Source organism: Sapajus apella, unplaced genomic scaffold (assembly GCF_009761245.1).
Source record: "Sapajus apella isolate SASKATOON/1434 unplaced genomic scaffold, GSC_monkey_1.0 scaffold43, whole genome shotgun sequence".
NCBI classification, from domain to species: domain Eukaryota; kingdom Metazoa; phylum Chordata; class Mammalia; order Primates; family Cebidae; genus Sapajus; species Sapajus apella.
The window spans coordinates 4,927,749-4,947,835 of record NW_022436983.1 but is presented as its reverse complement, the minus strand read 5'-3'; the positions used below and the strand labels follow the sequence as shown (position 1 = coordinate 4,947,835).

Genomic DNA, 20,087 nt, shown 5'->3' with positions numbered 1-20,087 from the left:
ATATACATAAGTCATTTGTATTGTTAATATATAACTATATACATACACATATTTATATGTATGTATATAGTTATATATTAACAATACAAATGACTTATGTATATATATAAGTTGTTTGTAAAGACTACACATGTTATAAAAGCTACAAAATGTCTGGCATTCCAGGGCCTAGTAGAAATAATTAGATATTTATATCCAATAAAACTGGTTTGATGGGGAAATCGTTTGCCTCTGATGGGGATTCGCAGTTGAGGGCGAGTTTCGGTGGTTGGGTTTGTTTTTTTCCTGACAATAGAACCAGGGGTTTGGCACTAGCAAATGTATTTCCCGTAAATATCTAAATCTCTTTTTTCCACTGTGAGCTCTGCTAGACCGGCCTCGTCACGCCAACCCAGCTCATGCTGATCTTCACTGGAGAGCTGTGTGCGTGGAGCGCCCACCCCAGACTCTCCGCCTGGGCCAGTGCTGGAGGTCCTGTGCGCCTGTGTCTGCTCCCTGGGCCCTGCCGCCCCCACCCCAGGACAACTGCTGGTGGCTCTTTTTCCACCTTTGCTTTGCTGTTTTCTTCTTTGAACAAGTCCCTAGAATGGGGCCTCTGCCCTCATGTTCTTTAAAGCCCAATCTAAGGCCAGGAGCGGTGGCTCATGCCTGTAACCCCAGCCCTTTGGGAGGCCAAGGCAGGCGGATCATGAGGTCAGGAGTTTGAGACCAGCCTGATCAACATGGTGAAACCTCATCTCTACTAAAAATATGAAAATTAGCAGGGCATGGTGGTACACACCTGTAATCTCAGCTACTTGAGAGGCTGAGGCAGGAGAACCTGGGAGGCAGAGGTTACAATGAGCAGAGATCGCACCATTGCACTCCAGCCTGAGCAAGAGAGTAAGACTCTGTCAAAAAAAAAAAAAAAAAAAATGCCCAACCTAGGCGTTTTTCAGACTTTTTTTTTTTTTTTCCAGATAGGGTCTTACTTTGTTGCCCAGGCTGGAGTGTAGTGGAGCCATCATAGCTCACTGCAGCCTCCACCTCCCGGGCTCAAGTGATCCTCCCCCTTCAGCCTCCGAAGGAGCCAGAACTACAGGTGTGCACCACCCCATCCAGCTAATTAAAAAAAAATTTTTTTTGTAGAGACACAGGGTCTCACTATGTTGCCCAGGCTGGTCTTGAACTCCTGGCCTCAAGTGATCCACCCACCTTGGCCTCCCAAAGTGCTGGGATTACAGGCATGAGCCATCGTGCCCTGAAATTTTTCTGATTTTACCCAGCACTTCCTACCCGCAATTTGCAGTTTCTCTTCCTCCACCTCCTGCTTCTAGATGCTTCTCTCCCACCTCTCCCGAGCTCTGCTTGGCCTCTCAGCCTGTCACCTTCAGGGCCAGCGATTTTGGGGAGACACTCTACCTCAAATCCCTGGCTTGGGGAGACCTTCAGTCCCACCCTCATTTCTCTCCCGTCTGTTACACAGCCATAAACAGGTGGAGCCAGAAGGAGCCATAGATACCCAGGACCTCACTCTCCCATTATACAGATGTGGAGCTGAAGCCCTGACTGGGGCGCATGGATTAGTGGGAGGGGCTGCGCCGGCTTCAGGTTCCTCACTGGAATGGGGCAGAGCTGGGGCCTGAAGTGCTGCCCTTGACTTCCAGCAGGTTCTGGGAATGGGAAGATACACAGGCCTTGCCTTGACATTGAGCCACTGTGAGACATTGGGCAAGCGGCCTCCCCTCTCTGAGCCTTGCTCTTCCAATTGTGACATAGAATCAGTAACTCGTATCCTATGGGGTTGCAGAGAGGAGTAGGCTGGTGCTGGCCGTGGTGGGGGGGGCAGTTTCCCTATAAAATGATGGCAGTTGGCATTCACCCTAGCTGCAAATGAGGACACGCTGTGACACCCGACCACTGCAATGAGACCTTGTCCGTGGGCTCCACCTGTGTGGTGGGTTTGCTGTGGACCCTTTCTCCCTGCATGGCTGAGTTTCGCCCTTTCAGGAGGGGCTCGTCTGGGGTCCCAGCACCTTGCAGCTTCCCAAGTCTCAGCCTCCACTCATTTCGCTGGGAAGGAAACCAGGAACGGTAGGGGAGCCGGCAAAGTGGATGTGCTGGAGGATCAAGGTGCAATCGGGAACTGGAACCCTAAGAGAGAGCCCAGAGAGACAGGAGGGAGGAGAGGCAGGGCCTTTGGCACAGAGCCACCCTGGCCGGGACATTTGGGCCAAACTATAGCTTGGGCTCTTGAGGGGCTGGTGGCCCCATTGTTTTGACAAAAGCCTTTTAGATAAACGACAAGAAGGTCCCTAAAGGCTCTGTGGGGAGTGGAAGTAGCCAGCAGGGCTGGGAGAAAGGAGAGTGGGCCCAGGGGGCGGAGGGCTCAGAGAAAGATCTGGAAGCCTGAGCGGGAGAAGCCGAGCTTAATTACAGAGCATTGAGCGGTGTGAGAACAGTCCCTGTGTGGGCCACGCACATGCGGTACCCTACGCCCTTCCATGCGCATGTGGTCCTCCTCCTCGTCACCAGGGTCGCTCGGGCTTGGACCCCTCGGAGGGTTTCCCTCAAAGTGACACACACAGAGTGGCACATGTGAGCTTTACCTGCACCCCTACACAGAGAGCAGAGGTGACCCCCAGGCACACACGTCCACCTGTCCCACAGCTGCAGGCTTCATGGCACGCTGGATGCCCGGGGACTGGCCACCGGCCTGAAAAGAACAACCACCCTCAAAAGACGCCTGAGTGACTTGTTTTCCGTGATTGCTGTTGTTTTTTTTCCCCTCTTCCCCCGGACCCCCAGCAAAATTAAAAAAAAGAACTCAACAAGAAGCAGAGCCCAAGCTCCCGATGACTGGTTCTCAGAGAAGCCAGTCAAATCTCCCCTGGCTGAGAACATTTGACAGCATAAAATTGCTGCCGGAATGTGACTTTAGCGAAAAGTAAAAAAAAAAAAAAAAAAAGAAAGAAAGAAAAAAATCCTTCCTTCATGCATATGGAGTTTTTTGGAAAAAAAAATGGTATTTTAATGCTTTCTATTAAATTGGGACTAAAAGTGGTGTCTTAATTTGCATGCATTAGCATATTTGCATATAGATCACTGAAATGGTGGAAGAGAGAAGAGCCTTTAAATGAAAATTCTTTTAAAGGCACAGGCCTGCCTCCCTCTCCTCCCCCTCTCCCTGTGGGGTTTGTGCTTGATCTTTTCCTCTCACCTCCAGCCCCACCTTTGTGTCCTCCCGTGAAGGGCCAGCTGGGTCAAGGCCCTGCCTCTCTGGAGCTGGTTTGGATGGGGTCAAGGGGCTGGAGAGAGCCCTGGCCCAGGTCGCCTCCTGGCCCTGCAGCCTCCTTGTGTGGGCAGGACTCTAGCCGGCCTGCCCCGGTGGAGGCTCTGGAGTAGGGGACTGTGTCCAGAGTCGGCAGGCAGGTGGCCTCTCTGCCAGCTGTTATCCTGCCCCCTCGATGGCCCTTCCCCTCCCACCCACCCCTGGCCATGTTACTTCTTTCAAACCTGCTGTGGGCACCCGTCCTGCCAGCCACTGGCCTGGGCCTTTGGCCACCTGGCACCAAGAGGAGGGGTGGGTGGGGCGCTCTGCATTCTTTCACGTTCCCTGTGGCCTCAGCATCCCAGGACTTCCCACTTCCTCACCTGGAAGGCCCAGGTAGCCCTGTTCCCTTGGGTCTCCAGTTCAAAGGCCACCTCCTTGGAAGTAGCTGACAATAAAACACTCTCCTTGTTTTATTGTCTTCATAGAACTCATTAGTTGTCATTTATTAGTGGCTGGAATATTTGTCCCCACCCCCACCCTTGCCAAAGGTAAACTCCACAAAGAAGGGACTTGCGACCACCCCGTCCTGGCTGAACCCCTGGAGCTTGGACAGCATGAGGCCTTGTGGGTGTTGAGTGACTGTTTGTGGAATGAGTGCAAGGGGAGCCTGTGTCCCCAGCGCCACTGCCTGACTGCACACAGTGCCCCACAGGGCCGTGCCCCAGCCTTCCTGAGATGTCCTCAGCCTGGTGGGAAGAGCAGGCCTGGAGTGGGCTGGGGCCACTGGGCTGATCTGAGGCCCTCCGAGCACCTCGGCCCACTGTCGCTCCTTGAGGGGACAGGCTGTGGTCAGGGCCTGGCATTGGTGAGCGGGAGGCCCGGTGGTCTGTGCCAGTCTTGCAGCTGCAGGCAGTAGGAGAGGCTGATGCAGCTGAGGGTCCCTGTGGCAGCTCACAGACGCCAATCCTTACAGTCACATCACCCCCTGGGGAGCCTTCTTCCAGGTCTGGGAGGTCCCCCATACATATCAGGGTACACAAACAAGAACCCAGCTTTCTGTGTCTAGGTTGCATGCTGGAGGCAGGCCCTGTGTGGGTGGTTAGAGTCCTAGGGAAGCCCCGCCTGCTTTTCTGCGCTCCAGAGGGACACCCAGGACGTCAGGTCTGGCCCTTGAGTTCTGTGCCCTCTCTCACTTCACCGCCTTGGTGGGCTGGGCCTTCTGAAGGGCCCCTCCAGGCTGACAGCAGCCTTGGGCTCCATGCCCAGCCTGAGGGGGGAGGGCCCACGAGGATGAGGGGGACGCCCAGGGTTGGAGCGGGGCTGCGCCTCCACCGCTAATGAAAATCGGAAACCAATTGAGCAGGACAAGGTGCCCAGCCAGCAGGTTGTGGGAACGAGCACCCTAATGGATGTGGCTGGGCGGGGAGCGGATGCCTCATTGATCGTCCAGTGGCTATATTTATCCACCTTGGTCTGTGGCCCCAGCAGCTGGATGGAGCAGGGATAAATAAATGGCCACTGAAATATTCATGAGCTGCACATGCACATCCGTGGTCAGGGGACTGCCAAGGCCTTCTCTTCCTTCCTTCTCCCCCTCTCTGCAGAAGCCTTTCAGGAAATTCCTCCCACCTGGGCCAGGTGAAGTGTGGCACAGCCCCAATGGGCACTCGGCCCAGCCCACGGCCCCAGGAGCACCTGCAGGCCCAGGCGCCTCCCGGCCAGGCGTGCCAGTCCCTGCCTTCCCCTTGTCCCTTCATTGCTCCCACGTCCCTGTCCCTCAGTGATGGATTGGACACGTGGGGCCGTGGCTGTCTGCCTGGCCCTGTGTCCACGACCAGACTGTGTACTCCTCAAGGACAAGCTGGTGGTTCACTCATCCCTGATTCCGCACGTGGCCTGGCATGGTGCCTGATACGTCCTTGAGAGAGGGGCCTCGTAGGTGATGAATGAGAACTCAGAGTTGTGTTTGAATCTCTGCTCTGCCCTGTTTGTTTTGGAGAGTGACCACGCTTTGCTGGACTTAATGTACTCATGTGCAAAATGGGATTAGTAGCAGTGTTGCCAGGGTTTCTAAAGCGTGGGTCTGGGACTGCCCAGATCGGAATCCCCAGCGGAGCAGGTTAAAAACAGCAAGCTTGGCCCCATCCAGACTCACCAGATCCGAACGTCCAAGGAAGGGGCCTGAGGACTCCCTGGAATCGGTCTTCTCAGTGCTGTACTGCTCACTAAGGCCGGGAGCTCCTGTCTCGCTGCCTGCTGATCCTTCTGTCCAGGTGGCAGATGTTCACTGTGAGCCCAGAGTTCTGCATGTATCCCCTAGGACCTGAGCAACGGGGACCAGGAGTGTGAGGGAGGCAGATGTGATTCTGACGCATCCATCAGTTGGGCATTCTGATGACGCTGCCTGGCTTGGGGGTTCCCAGAGACTGAGCTGAACTTGGCACCGTGGTGCTGGGTGGCAGGGCCGAGAAATGCTGCCAGTACCGCCCATCAGCAACAGGTGGGCGGGGTCAGGCGAGGCCACTGAGGCAACATCCATGACTTGGGGGGTCTGCTGCAGGACAGAGTGATCTTTGCAGTTTCCTCTGCCTTAAACTCTCTGCATTCTTCCCCGGTTTTAAGGAGGTCAAGCTGCCCTGCCCTAGGTAGGAGGGAGTGGTGTCGGCAGAGCAGCCGCTTGACCAGAGCCAGCTGGAAAAGCACATTTTTCAACCAGCTGTGCCTGGGGCTGCCCCTGATCCTAAGCCACTGCCTTTGGACAACTCACCGTGTCCCCTTGGTGCAGCCCAGAGCTGGGCACTGATGGCCTGTCAGGTGACACCGGGCCTGTCTCTTGGTAGGCAGATGCCCACAACTTAGAAACCGTTTGACCCCATTTAACGGAAGGGACTGAGGGTTCAGCTGGCCATCTGTGATGGGTTCTCCAAGGACTCAGGGCACAGAAACCGGAGAGTCATTTGGGATAGGTAAAGGCAAAACTTCTGTCCCTGGCACTTGGCTAAGAGGCACTAGCCGTTCCTCCTTCCTGCAGCCCACCCCCTCCTCCAGACAAAGTTTGATCCAAACAGAAGCAAACTTTGGGGACAGCCCTGGCACTGCGTGGAGCTGACTGAGCCTGCGAGTGGCAGCGGGAGCAGAGGGAGTGAGCCCCAGCAGCCCTGGCGCCTGACTCTGCCGGTCCCCCGTCCCCTCCCAGAGCTCCCAGGCCTCGCCCGCGTTTGCAGGCGCCTCTCTCGTCAGCTCAGAATGCAGCTTGGGGCCCGTGGCGGCTCAACCTTTCCCTCTCCCAGAGCCCCGGTCTAATCAACCCCTATAATTTATGCAGAAAATATGATTTATATTTAATTTCACCACACTTGCATTGTTAATTTGAGATGTAATTAACCCGTCGCCATGGCAACTAATTTTGTGATGCCGTAAATTACCGCCGTCTTTTCATCAAAATTCAGTTACTTTGGCTCCTGTGTGCAATGTACTGATGCAATTAGGTTGCTAAGGGCAACTCAAAAGTGTTCAATTTCTTTTGTGCAACTGCAATGGGGTAGAAGCTCCCTTGCGTCCTCCCAGGGTCCCTTGGCCACGGGGCGGGGAGTTGAGGGTCTGTGGCCGCCCTCGAGGGAAGCCTCTGGAAAGCCAGACTATGTGGGCGCCTGCGACCCCCCACTTCTCTCCCTCCCACCCTCTTCTCTCCAGTAATTGTAAACAAACAGTGACCCCTAGATGTATACTCCCCAGACCCTCCGCAGCACCCCAGGGCAGGCGTAAAGGGCCCTCCGCTTAATGGCATGTACTGTGGCATACACCTTCCTCCCCCAAACATCACAGTGGCCCGGTGAGAGAAAGACAGAACCCTGCCTTTCTTCTCTCCTGGTGTCTGACTTGCTTATATAGAGCTTCCCTTCTCCCTCTCTCTCTTTCTCTCTCTCTTTTTTTCTTTATTTAAAACAAAAACCCTCTGTGTTGCTTTTGTCACGTTAATTCCCATTTTGCCAACACCAGGGGCCCAGGCAGACGAGTTACCAAGGAACACAAAATTTTAATTAGTGTATTTTAATCATTCAGGCTTTCCGAGCTAATCCACATGCCCTGGAGAATTCCCGAGATGCAGCTCTGCCCTGCTTTACCATTTATTGTTGAGTCTATTATAATTACTGTTAGCAGGTGGGGACTGGGAGATGTTTATTATGAGTTTTTCATCTTTAGTATAATTACCGAAAAAAACAAAATAAAAAGATGTCGTTGTATTTTGTTTCCTAGAATTTTTTTTTCCAAGGGAGGGCACGGCCATGGGATTTTTTTTTTTTTTTCCCTGCTTCTTCCCAGGCAGGTGAGTTGGAGTTTCGGTGCTGGAAGAAGACACACTCCTTGAGATCAGCGCAGAGTCGTGTTCGGTACGCCACAGGCTCAGAAAGGGGGGCGGCTGCCACCTCTGCCTGTCATCTGCTCGGTCGGGCCCTGGGGTTGTCCCCTGCCGCCCGCGTGTGTGTTGTACAGAGAGAGAGCAGGGCCGGGATGTACCAGTGCTCCCCCTGGGCTGGCAGCTCTACCTGATTGGGTCAGCCTGGGGGCCTGGCCAGGTGGGCCTGTTGGGGTGAGACCAGCACTTTTGCTAGTTATTAATGAACCGTTAGCATTCATTCCGTGCTTGGTATGTGCCAAGTGCTGTGTCATGCCCTGTAACTGCATCATTTCGTGAGTCTCCCTCAGCAGCCCTGTGAGGCAGGTGCCAATATCATCTCTGATTTTATAGAAGAGGGGGCCAAGGCTGGGGGGTCCCAGAGCTAAGAAGTAGCAGGGAAGGATTCCCAATCAGTTCTGTCCGCAGAGTCCATGCTGCCCAGTACTGACTATACTGTACTGGCTCCTCTGACTGGTCTTCCACGTCTCATCATAGATGCCACCTCCCCCCAAAAGCCTTCCAGGATTATGGAAGACTGAGTTGGGGCTGTCTTCCTATATTCATACAGCTTTATTTACAGTCTTGGTGCCCATCCCTCTGAGTTATAGTTGCCTGGTGACTTCTCTGCTGGCCTCTACAGGCAGGGACCAGGGAAGGTGGAGGCTTTTTTGCCATTGTCCCTGATGAACCTCTAGCATTTAATGTGGTTGCTGGCACAAAGCCAGCTCTCGGGAAGTGTGTGGGATAGGCAGGTGTGCAGGTGGGCCTGGTAGGGTGCTGCTCCCTGCCCTTCTGTTGGCAGCGGCGGGTGTCAGGGTCTCTGGACACAGATGTTTAGCTGGCCAGCCATGGCACTCTCAGCAGAAGCCCCAGAGCCTGTGTGTTCCAGAGCTGCACATTCTTGGATGGAGGATGACCTGGGGCCCCAGGTCAAGTTTTTGTCCTGTCCTGGGGACTCTGGGTGTAAAATGAAAACACACAGCCTTGACTTTCACATCCAGTCCCCTGTGCTGGGGACACCCCTGGGAAGCCTGGCCTGTCCGCTTTCTTTCCTTTCCCCTCTTCGAGATCAGTTTTCAACTGTCTTCCCCTCTCAGTGATGATTTTGAAGTTTCCCTGGAAAATTCCACATCTCTGCTCTAGAGCCAAGCCTGGGGCCGAGGACCGTGGGCTCTCCCAGGCGCCACAGAGCAAGGTGAGCCGGAGCCCTCCTTTGCTCATTTCCAGCCTGGTTACCCCCAGGGACCAGTGGGGGAAGGTAATTAACACGTCCCTGGGAAGGGGCCCAGGGCATCCTGTGAATTGCACACTGGTGGCAAGACTCCCGTTCGACTCTAAATTCTTAGGCACCCTCTCCACCAACTCCTCTTACGCCCTGATGGGGCAAGGGTGGCCCAGGGCGGTCTTACTTCACCTGCACCCCACACCCCCTGCACTGCTGCTGCCACCATGGGAGCCAGACCCTGCTCAAGCCCAGGGCAGAAGGGGCCACCTCCCCGGAGGATTCTGTTACCACTTGTAGTACCGTCTCCCCTCCTCTGCCTCTGCATCCCAGGGTCACCATCCTGCCCGAGGTTGAATCTCTCACCTAGGTTGTGAGGTGTAATTCCCCTCGGATGTCCTGGTGGCATCAGTGAGGCAGGCCCTCACGACCTCCAAGGCCAACTGTGGGCCAGAGAATCACTGCTGCTGAAGCCCCACTCCACGACACTCCGCCACATGGATTTTCTGATCCTAGTTCCCCAAGACAGTGGTTCTCACACTTGTGGCTCTCAGTGACCCTTTATGCTCTTAAAAGTATTGGAGCCCGGAAAGTTTTGGAATGCGGGGGATGTTTTTTTTTTTTTTTTTTTTTGTTTTTTTTGTTTTTTAGGTGGTGTCTCACTCTGTCGCCCAGGCTGGAGTGCAGTGGCACGATCTCAGCTCACTGCAACCTCCGCCTCCCAGGTTCAAGCGATTCTCCAGCCTCAACCTCCCGAGTAGCTGGGACTACAGGGGCGCACCATCATGCCCAGCTAATTTTTTGTATTTTTAGTAGAGGCGGGTTTTCACCATTATGGCCAAACTGATTTCGAACTCCTGACCTCAAGTGATCCTGCCTTGGCCTCCCAAAGTGCTAGGATTATAGGCATGAGCTACCACGCCTGGCCTTTTTTTAAAAGTTTTTTGACACAGAGCCTTGCTCTGTCACCCAGGCTGGAGAGCAGTTGTGCAATCTCAGCCCACTGCAACCTCCACCTGCCAGGTTCAAGTGATTCTCCTGCCTCAGCCTCCCAAGTAGCTGGGACTACAGGAATGTGCCACCGCGCCTAGCTAATTTTTATATTTTTAGTAGAGACAGGGTTCTACCATGTTGGCCAGGCTGGTCTCGAACTCCTGATCTCAGATGATCTACCTGCCTCAGCCTCCCAAAGTGCTAGGATTACAGGCGTAAACTATCATTCCTGGCCCGCATGGATTATATATATTATGGGTACCTAGCATATTAGACATGAAAACTGAGACATTTTGAAAACCATTATTAATTCATTTAAAAAATAACAGTAATAAATCCATTATGTGTTAACATAAAGAACACATTTTTGAGAATAACTTTGTTTTCCAAAACAAAATTTTAGTGAGAAGAGTGGAATTGCTGTACAGCTTTTTGCAAGTTTCTTTCATGTCTGACTTTATAGAGGACAACTGTATTTTCATATCGGCTCATAACCTTTCTGATAGGTTGTTTTGGTTGAAATCTATGAAGAAAATCCAGCTCGACACAGATGTGTAGTTGGAGAAGGGAGGAGTATCTCAAGGGCCTTTGTAGATAATAGTACACGTTCTTTGACACCACACAGGTTAATTGCAAGGTGGAATCTGAAACCACATTAATGAACGCTGTGTACTGTTTCAGTAAAGCCCATTGGTCTATGAGCCCTTTGCTTTTTCTTTTTTTTAAGACAGGGTCTCTTTCTGTCACCCAGGCTGTAGTTCAGCGGCGCAGTCACAGCTCACTGCAGCCTCAACCTCCCAGGCTCAAATGATTCTCCCACCTCAGCCTCCCCAGTAGCTGGGACCACAGGCGTATGCTACAATACCTGGCTACTTTTTTTGATTTTTAGTAGAGATAAGGTCTCACTGTGTTTCCCAGGCTGGTCACAAACTTCTGAATTCAAGCGATCCTCTTGCTTCAGCCTTCCAAAGTGCTGGGATTACAGGCATGAGCCACTGCGCCCGGCTTATATGATATACATATATTTTTAAATCACACTCCTTAGTATCATTACTGGTCTCATCAGAAAAGCTATTAAGTATTAGGATGCCGTCAAGGTGGCAGTGGCAGACAGTTTTCCAAAAGTCTAATTTTCACTGGAAAGCTCAGATTTTATCATTGGCCATAGATATTGTCAGGTTTTTTCCCCTTGAAGTGACAGGCCCACTTTGTCCACTTTTGAGAAAATAACTAGCTGCCAAGAGCTCAAATCTGAAAAATCACAGTTTGTCTGTCAGTCATTCTTTCAGGTAAAGATGGCGTTTCCCGGAGCAGGCAGCTGGTTCCACTTTCAGCTTGGTCACACGGGCCCATGTCCTCCAGGCAGGCATTGGACTTGAAGGCCCTAGGTGTGATTTCCTGTCATCCCTCTGAATAGTCAAAGGATCCAGACTCGAGGGGCAAGAATTCCTAATAGGGCCGGGCGCGGTGCCTGCTGCCTGTAATCCCAGCACTTTGGGAGGATGTGGTGGGTGGATCATGAGGTCAGGAGTTCGAGACCAGCCTGGCCAATGTGGTGAAACCCCCCTCTACTAAAAATACAAAAATTAGCCAGGCGTGTTGGCACGCCCCTGTAGTCCTAGCTACTTGGGAGGCTGAGGCAGGAGAATTGCTTGAATCCAGGAGGCAGAGGTTACAGTGAGCCAAGACTGCGCCACGGACTCCAGCCTGGGCAACAGAGCAAGACCACCTCAAAACGGAAAAAAAAAAAAAAAAAAAGACTTCTTAAAAGTTAGTAAGATTTGCAGCCTCATCAAGGACATTTTAAAGTGAATATGGGGCCGGGCATGGTGGCTCACACCTGTAATCTCAGCACTTTGGGAGGCTGAGGTGGGTGGATCACTTGAGGTCAGGAGTTCAGGACCAGCCTGGCCAACATGGTGAAACACCGTCTCTACTAAAAATATAAAAATTAGCCAGTGCAGTGGCAGATGCCTGTAGTCCCAGCAACTCAGGTGGCTGAGGCAGGAGGATTGCTTGAACCTGGAAGGCGGAGGTTGCAGTGAGCCGAGATCAAGTCACTGCATTCCAGCCTGGGCAACAGAGTGAGACTCCATCTCAAAAATAAAGTGAATATGGCTTTTTTCGAGCTGGAAGGGTGTGTGCTGAGCAACCACACCTTCTCACATGCTGCTGTGGTCTGTGCCAGGACCCTGGCAGCTCTGCTCACCCTAAGCCTCAGTGTCATGTCCCCACGTTGAAAAGGGCACATTGAAACTTTGTGCGATTATGGAAGTACTTTAGACTTTCTGGCTTCCTGGGAGGGTCTTGGGAACCCCTAGAAGCCTGCAGACCACGCTTTGAGAGCTGCTCCCCTAAGCCCCCAACACTCTGGCACTTGGTTTCTGCCATCCGAAGGGGCTGAGCTCTCAGCCTGAGGGTGGACTGCCACTTGGCACCTCCTCCTGGCTCCCTGGACTGCGGTGGCAAAAAGAGCTAAGGGGCTGGAGCGTTCTCATGAGGCGGCCGGGAGAGGGAGAGGAGCCGCCAGGGCCCGGCCACCCCGCAGTGCCAGTCTGTGGACATGGGCATTCTCCTGGCCCACAGCGAGAAGAGCCTGGTCCTCCTCCCCCAGGAAGCCCCCTGCAGCCACCTTGTTTCCCATTGGCGCCCGCGTGCGTGCACGGGCCTGGCTTGGGCCCTCCGGCCTCCCGCCCTGCCCCGGCCTGGCCTAGTTTCCCATCCGCCACCTGCCTTCCCGCCGAGGGCCTGGGGGGCAGGAGCCGCAGGCCGGCCGCCCCCTCCTCCCCGCCGCCTCGCCCCCCTCCCCTTCCCCCAGCTGCCTCCCACCCGCCTCCCCCAGCATGGCAGCCTGTCCAAGACAAGGTTTTGTCCCCTCGGTCCGGGCACCGTGAGAGTAACAGAAAATAGCTGTCCGGAAAGTGGGGGGGAAGGCCTCTTGTTTTCACCTCTTGGGGGCTGGTTTTCCCAACTTTCCCATCCCGGCTCCTGTGGAACAAAGGACCTGCGGCCCCGTGTGCCGGGCCCGGCCCAGCGAGGGGACTCACCAGCAACTCTTTATTGAGTCTTCAAGCGCCGGCCAGGCACTCCATTAAAAAGCCATTCCCCTTTGTGCGGCCCGGCCCCCAGCTGTCCCCCCTCTCATGTGACGGTCGGTCACAGTTGTAAAACAACAACACACAGAGTTGGCAACTAACGAGGCTTTTTTTCAAGCCGGGGTCTCCATGGCAACCCCCGTCAATCACCCCTCAGGAGCGCTTTAACCTGACCAAGAGGGGGAAATAAAAAATAAAATAATAATAATTAAAAAAAGAAGCCAAGAAAGAAAGAGTTGGAAAGAGAGCGAGAGGCCAGTAGACAGCTGGGCAGAGAAACAATTCAGAAACTTTCTGGGGTTTGCGGCCTCGGCTGGAACACAAATGAAAATTTAACCAGGGACACGGGATGGTCCCGGTGACCGGCGGGAAGGATGTTCATTTTCATTTTTGCAGATAGTTTGTATATTGCATCGAATTTTACGAAGGCATCTAACCTTTCCCCGGGGTCCATGAAATGATGGTGCGTGGTTGTCCGTGGGCAGAGGGTGGGCAGGAGGGGGGTCCCATGGGCCCAAACCCAGAGGTGCCCAGTTGATGGCCTCAGGCCAGCGGGGAGAGCCATTCAGAGCTTGGCTAGAGTCCAGCAGGGTGTCTGCATCCTGCCGTGTGCGGCCTGGTGCCAATGGGGATAGCCCACAGTATATGGCGGGCATGGTGCCAAGGGGACACTGGAAGGCCCCATACCCAGTGCCATGTGGGGAAAGAGCAGACCCACCACCACGATGTGTTGAGGGGAAGCCCGGAGCAGAGGCAGTGGTAGGACCCCTCGTTCTTCACATGCTGCTGCGCCAGCAGATGCCCAGTTCCTGGGCACGTGGCATCGCGCCCGGGGTTAGTTCAACCTTCCACGTGTTGGCATGGCGCCGGGGCATGGCAAGCCTGAGTTCTCTCTCCACCTCACCCCCTGACACTCATACATGCTGTCTGGCTGCTAGCCAGGGGCTCCACAGGTTCCCAGGTCTCCACAGTCTGGGCAAGGGCTGAGGGCAGCCCTGGCAGCTGCTGCCTGGCCTTCCTGAGCCTCTGATCAGGAAGGAGGCAAAGGCCAGCTTCTCAACCCCACTTTTGCTTTCTAGTACCCTGAACCCTAGGGTGCAGACACTTTTCCTTCCTGGACGTGGTGGGAGGGCAGGAGTTCCTATCACAACTCCTGGCACTTTGGGTAAGGAGTGTTTTTTCAATCTTGGAGTCTAGGAACCCAGCATGGGGGCTTTGGGGAGCAAGGAAGAGAGTCCTTCAGGACAGAACCATAAAAGCTTCCGAACTTTCAAAGGATGGGCACGGGGCAGTGTGGGGTGGTGCCCAGGGCCCAGGGATTCAAGGAGCTGGAGTCTTTGTGAGTTTCTGGGAGGCCGGGTATTTTTCTTTACTTAAAAGGCCTTTGGCAAACCTGGCACCCCAAATAGCACACATGGAGAGCTGTGAATGAATAGCCGGATGGCCGACCAGGCATGGGGGCTGGGGGCTGGGCTCCAACAGCAGGTGCCCCATGGCTCTGCAGCCCTGCCTGTGAGACGCCCTGGGGGCCCAACTTCCCACAGGCCTGGGACTGTCGAGGGGCACTCCCTACTCCTGGCCACCTCTCCCTTTCCCTCTTCCTTCTCGAGGCTCTGTCCATGCCACCCTCCGTGGCGGGCTGGACTTCACACTGGTGCCCATGGCTCCCCCTCTGCCTTTGCCCCAGTCCTCCTCACTCTCAGGCTGTGCTCACTTCCAGAGTGGGTAAAGTGAAAATCTTGCCAGTCAGTCACCTCTCCCCGTGCCCCTACCCTCCACCCTGGCTTTCGTGAGAGAGAAACTGTCCAGGAAGCCCCACATGGCGCTATTTACCTGACACCTCCATGGGTTTGGCAGGCACGAATTCATTCCCCGATCCATTTCCCCTAGGACAAGGGGCATGCCAGGGAAGACCCCCTGGGCCTCTGAGCAGCCCCGGGCTAACCTCTCCCTGGACTCCCTTCAGAGCCCAGGGTGACTGCAGCAGCAAGGACCCCCCGGGGATCAGAGCGGCCTTGGCTGGGCCTCATCTTCAGCATCTCCTTCCCTGGGTACCCTGGGCAGCTCCGGCAGGAAAGGAATGCTAACGATCTGCTGGTGTAGCGAGCTGGCACCGTACCCAGGCAGGGGCCGCACAGCGCCAGGGCCTAGTAAAGATGCTGGCGAGGGCTCTGTTCCCCATGCCCAGTGTTTCCTCCGGCCGGATTGGCATGCAGCCTTCAGCTTGGCCTGAGGCAGCACGAGGAAGAGGTGGCATCCTCTGCCAGCCCAAAGCCTAGCCATCCTGGAGGACTGCGCCGTCCTCCTCCTCCTCCCTCCAGCTCCAGCCAGGAGAAACATGACGGCCACGACTATTTTGTAGCATCTTCTGAAATGAGACACGGAGCGGACTGAGGATGATGGCGTCCCAGGGCGCCGGCTGTTAGCCAGTAGCCCCAAGCTGGGGAGACCTGGTTTCACCTCCCTAAGCCTCGTTTCCTCCTCCGTAAATGAGGGCAGAACACTGTGTGTCTCCTACAGGGTTTCTGTTGCCATTTAATGAGGTGGTTCATAAAACTGGCTTCGCTCTGCCTGGGACGCGGTCAGCCCTCTGTAAACACTAACCACGAATGGTGGTGCTGGTGGCAGTGGCGGCGGCTGATGGTAGCAGTAGTGATGGTAGCAGTAGTGATGACAGTATAGGCCTTACCCCACGGGCAGTCCGAGGCCTCAGTGCGAAATGTATGTAAAGCACTCACTACAGCCCCTGACAGATAGTGACTGCCCAGCAAATGCCAGCTGTCGTGATTATTCTCGCTATTACCATTATTTCCTGGTGCACTGAGGTGCAGCCTCACCCTGCTCTTGCTACTAAGGGATCCTGAGGATGCTGCCCCCTGCTAAGTCCAGCCGGTCCTTCTAGAACATTCAGCAGGCTCCCTGGCCCCCTCAATGATTCTTTTACACCTGCCCTGCTGTCTTCAGGCCTCCCTGCCATCCCCCTCCCCACCGCCACTCCCTGTCACTCACCTGTCCAGGGTTCCCCAGCACCTTCCTCTCTGGGGTCTCCCAGCAAAAAAAAAAAAGGGCTTCCCAGAACCTGGCTTCCACCTCCTCCCCAGGCCCGCCTCCCCTAGGCCTGGAGTCTGACTGGATTGTAACAGTAGCTGAATGAACTCCAGTTTCAAAGGTTAATATCAAAATCTGGAGTGGATTACCTAAAAATTACTTACAACACCATTAAAATTCTGAACTCTTTTTGTTGTGGCTGTAAATTAATTTAAAATGTCAGGTTTTTTGAGAAATCCAATAAGAAATTGAGCCAACAGAGCAATCTGCAAACTGTCTGGCAAAGAGGAAAGTGTGTCTCTTCAATCGACAAGGAAAAATATGGAGCTTAACTGGAACCATATGGCTCAGTACTTGAGAGGAGGCTGCTGGAGAGGGAGGGCGGGAGGGGAGCTCAGCTGACAGCCACACGCATGCAGCGGGAGGCGGCCGCGGTGTTGGCATTGGCGCGGCGGAGGGGCCTGGCAGACGCCTGGCACCCGGCCTACTTGGCCGCCCCATGTCCACGGTCACCGGGCTGCCCTGGGCAGGGACCTGGTCAGTCCATGGTCTTAACACGTTCTCACCGTATCCACCCGGGCTCCCTGGCCAACTTGGGAATCCTACCCCCACCTAGGGGAGCCCAAGCCCCCTCCCTCCAGGGAGAACAGGCATCCGGCTTCCCAGGGACAGCCACCTGCGCATCTGCAAGGGCTGCCTTCCCTCTGTCCTCTGTGGGCTCCCTCCCGGCCAACATGTGGTCCCAATTACTCCCGAATTCCCCCAGATTTACAACACATTAAGTAATTTGTAGGTTATTTCAACTTCAATCTGCTGAAGTTGAGAAAATCAAAATTAAATTCAAACCACAAGGAAACTTCAAAGAAAGAGGAGGAAGGGAGAAGTTGAGTGCCTTCTTTTCCCCAGGTCGGCTGTGGCCCACTTATGTCATCCTCTGAGACTCCCAGCCAGCCCCCCGCCTGCCTTCCTCTGCCTCCCCTTCCCCACCTCGCCTCTCCCTCCCAGGGCCCTGGCCCCTGCCTCTGCCTGGGCAGTGCCCCTGGGTTGCCCCTCCGAGTGAAGACCAGGGCAGCCTCAGAGCCCGCGCTGGGCCCTGGTGGGTTTGGCTGGGGGAGATGCGCCTCTCTAACCTCTAACACTCTCTGCTCCCACTCCCTGAGCCTCTACCCCTGCGGTCTGGGTGATTCCTGGGCTCCAGAGCGTCTCTCTGCTTTCCTGATCCATTTCAGGGGAATCTCCAATGAACGGTGGTGCTGGTAGCAGCAGCAGTAGTAATAGTGGTTCTCACTCCCGACATGCCTGGGACGACTGACAGCTGGTAGGTACCACCTGGCCCCTGGGTTTAATAGCTCAGGTTACCTTATTTTGCTTTCTACCCTTTAAAACAGCCTTGTAAATAAGCAAACACTCGGTGCCAAGCACCTTCGGCACTTCGCCAGGCTGGTAAATATTTTAGTAGTGACTTGGTAACAGTTGCATTCACTTTGATTTCCTCAGAAAGGTTCTTGGTGCTGGGGAGGGGGCCGTGGCGCTGGGAAGTGATTTGCTGGCTATTTATAGCCCAGCTCTGACCACGTGGCCTTTGCTCTCACCCTGTGGATCGTGCGCTGGGGTATTTTTAAAGCTGGTGTAACTTTAGCCTGACACCTCTTTTGGCAAAGATGGGGAGGACTCTTCCACCTTCGCCCAAAGTGTGCTGTGGTCAAAGAGCGCCAAGGTCGGTTTGGAAAACAGGACTTGTCCTCACCAGGAAGCCAGAGTGATCTGGGAAGCTGGGGCAGATGCTAGCGGTTGGGTGTGAGTTTGGGGTTGACCCCCTGCTGGCATAGTTTGGACTTGGGAAGAACCCCCAAGGAACAGGGTGGGCTCCGGGGCTGGGGTCCATGAAGTTCAGGCAGTGACGGACTGGGGAGGCCACTGGGATAGGCCGAGTGACGCCGACCGTGAGAGCGACCAGGCTGCAAGGGGAGTTGGAGAGAAACACAGCCACGGGATGAGCCTCCTGGGCATCCAGTCCTGGAGGACCCAAGCCACGGGGAGAAGAAAGTGGGAGCCAGGGTGAGGAAGATTCAGAGACGGGGGCAGCTCCCAGCCAGGGCTGCTGGTTTGATGCCGTGGAGAGTCCTTTCCTCTGCGCCATGAGAAACTCACCTGCAACACGCAGGAGCCCACTGCCCAGTGCCAGGAAGCTGGCCCAGTCCCACCTAAATTTGCCGTGTCCGACGGGGCATGTGCTGCCCCCAGGCTGGGCACCGGGGCTGGGGTGAGGCGGCAGGTGGGAGGCCAGCGCCTGGCTTGAAAAGACTGCTCAGAGCCACGGCCACTGGCTCCTCTGTTTTATGGGCGGTTTTACTACACAGATGGGTTGGTTTTAAAGGAGCTCTAAATCATGGCACAGTGAGAGCCCCCACCCCCCAGAGCCCTCCAGGAAGCTGTACCTGGGAGTGACTGCAGTATGGGCACAAGTGCGGAAGGAGCGAAGCCCGTCCCCTCTCACTGTGGAGTGGTGATGGACAGGCCGGGGGGAAGTGGGCACCTCTGGCTGGTATGAAGGGCTCAGTGTTCAGATAAGACCCTTCCTCTTGTCCCCCTACCCACCCACCATCCACGCTGGCAGATGGCGCCTTCCCACGTCCGGTTTACAGCCAGGGTACTGTTCAGTGACCAGCCAGCCCACTGCCACTCCCAGCCACTTGCCCTTCCTCCTCTGGCTCCTGGCGCCATGATGCGCACCTCCCGTCTGCACCCACGCATACCCCATTGGTGCTGAGCTGCCGTGGGCGCACGTCAGGTGAGCGCAGACAGTGGCAGACCCAGCTCACCTCCTTCCCGCAGGACTGGTGCCAAGGCAGCGCTCTTCCCGGAAGGCTTCCAAGCTCCCCCGCACGGCATCCTGCTGAGCCTGTTTCTGGGGTGCGGGGGCAGGCCTTTATGTGGGGAGAGTGTCTGCCCCATCCAGCCCTGGCGCCAGCTCTTCCTGGAGGCCTGTGGCAGTAATGCCAGAGGGAGGCAGCTGGGTTGGGACAGGAGACGGGGTTGTTTGAAATGGAAGTTGAGTGGGATGGGGCCTCCTTCAGCCACCACCGTGGTTCTGCTGGGGGCAGATGTGGAGCCCAGGCCAGTTTGAATTGGTGCTCACTGGATACCTGCCTCTTAGCTGCCCCGCTATGAGTGGGCCTTGCTCACTTGGGCTCCCAGCCCCCAGGTTCCAGTGTCGTTGGAAACTTGGAGGAGCTCTAGGAAGGTCATGGGAAAATAGAGGAAGCCTTCTCCAAGCGCCAAGAATATTTGAGCTGGAATAGAAGGAGATCAGCCCTCTAAGCTACTCAGGCCCTAAACCCTTGCCCTGTAGGCTCCTCTAGTTCGCTGGCCCCTGTGTGGGACGGAAGGCTGCTTTCGAGAATCTTTTTCTGCCCTTGGCCTCGATTTTGGAACTATGTGGCACCAGAGCCTTCTCGTCCTTTACTGAGTGTCTTGAGCAAAACGTGTTGTGTCCTTTCAAGTTCTCCCTGGGTCTTTGAGAATAGGGGTGCCTGTCAACACTCACTCTCCTCCCTGCTCTCTCTAAAGCCCTGGGGTAAAGGAAGTCTCATGGTCCTTCTGAGGAATCCTCATGGCGGCTATGACAGCTGACGGCCCACTTCAGTGCTGGTCACGAAGGGGCGGGGCCAAGACACAGGTATCCACCCAGACACAGCGGTGGTCTTCCAAATTTTCCATAGACACTTGTGTCATCTTACGGAGCAGATGCTGTGCCGTGCCTCAGTTTCCCTAGGTGGCCTCTGTCAACTGGTGCTCAAGGTAAAAGATAAAGCAGGGGAACACAGGAAGAGACCGTGCAGAGTGGCGGCTGGGCAGACCTGAAGAGGCTGCCCTGGCCCCTCTTCTTCCCCTCGGCATGGGCCCGCCCCTGCTTCCTAGCAGGCAGGTCAGGCAGCAAAAAGGCAGTTGGCCTCTGCCACAACCCAGAGATTTGCTGGGCTGAGGCTGCCTGAGGCCTCCCAGGCCTGCCAGATCCAATAGAGGCTGGGTCCGTCCAGTTCCTGGTTTGCAGGTCAGCACCTAAGTGGTGAGGTA

General features: G+C 55.0%; 1 protein-coding gene across 2 annotated transcripts in view; it reads left to right on the top strand.

Annotated features, from left to right (window-relative positions):
• The window catches only part of CASZ1 (castor zinc finger 1), a 161,760-nt gene that overhangs the window by 58,090 nt on the left and 83,583 nt on the right, over positions 1-20,087 (top strand). The window contains exon 1 of one of the 2 annotated variants that reach the window (XM_032300367.1): positions 16,428-17,328. The exons of the other annotated variant lie outside the window; for it this stretch is intronic. The gene's annotated coding sequence lies outside the window, so the exon portion shown is untranslated. Of the gene's footprint in view, positions 1-16,427; positions 17,329-20,087 lie in introns of those variants that run through there. 2 annotated transcript variants of the gene reach the window in all.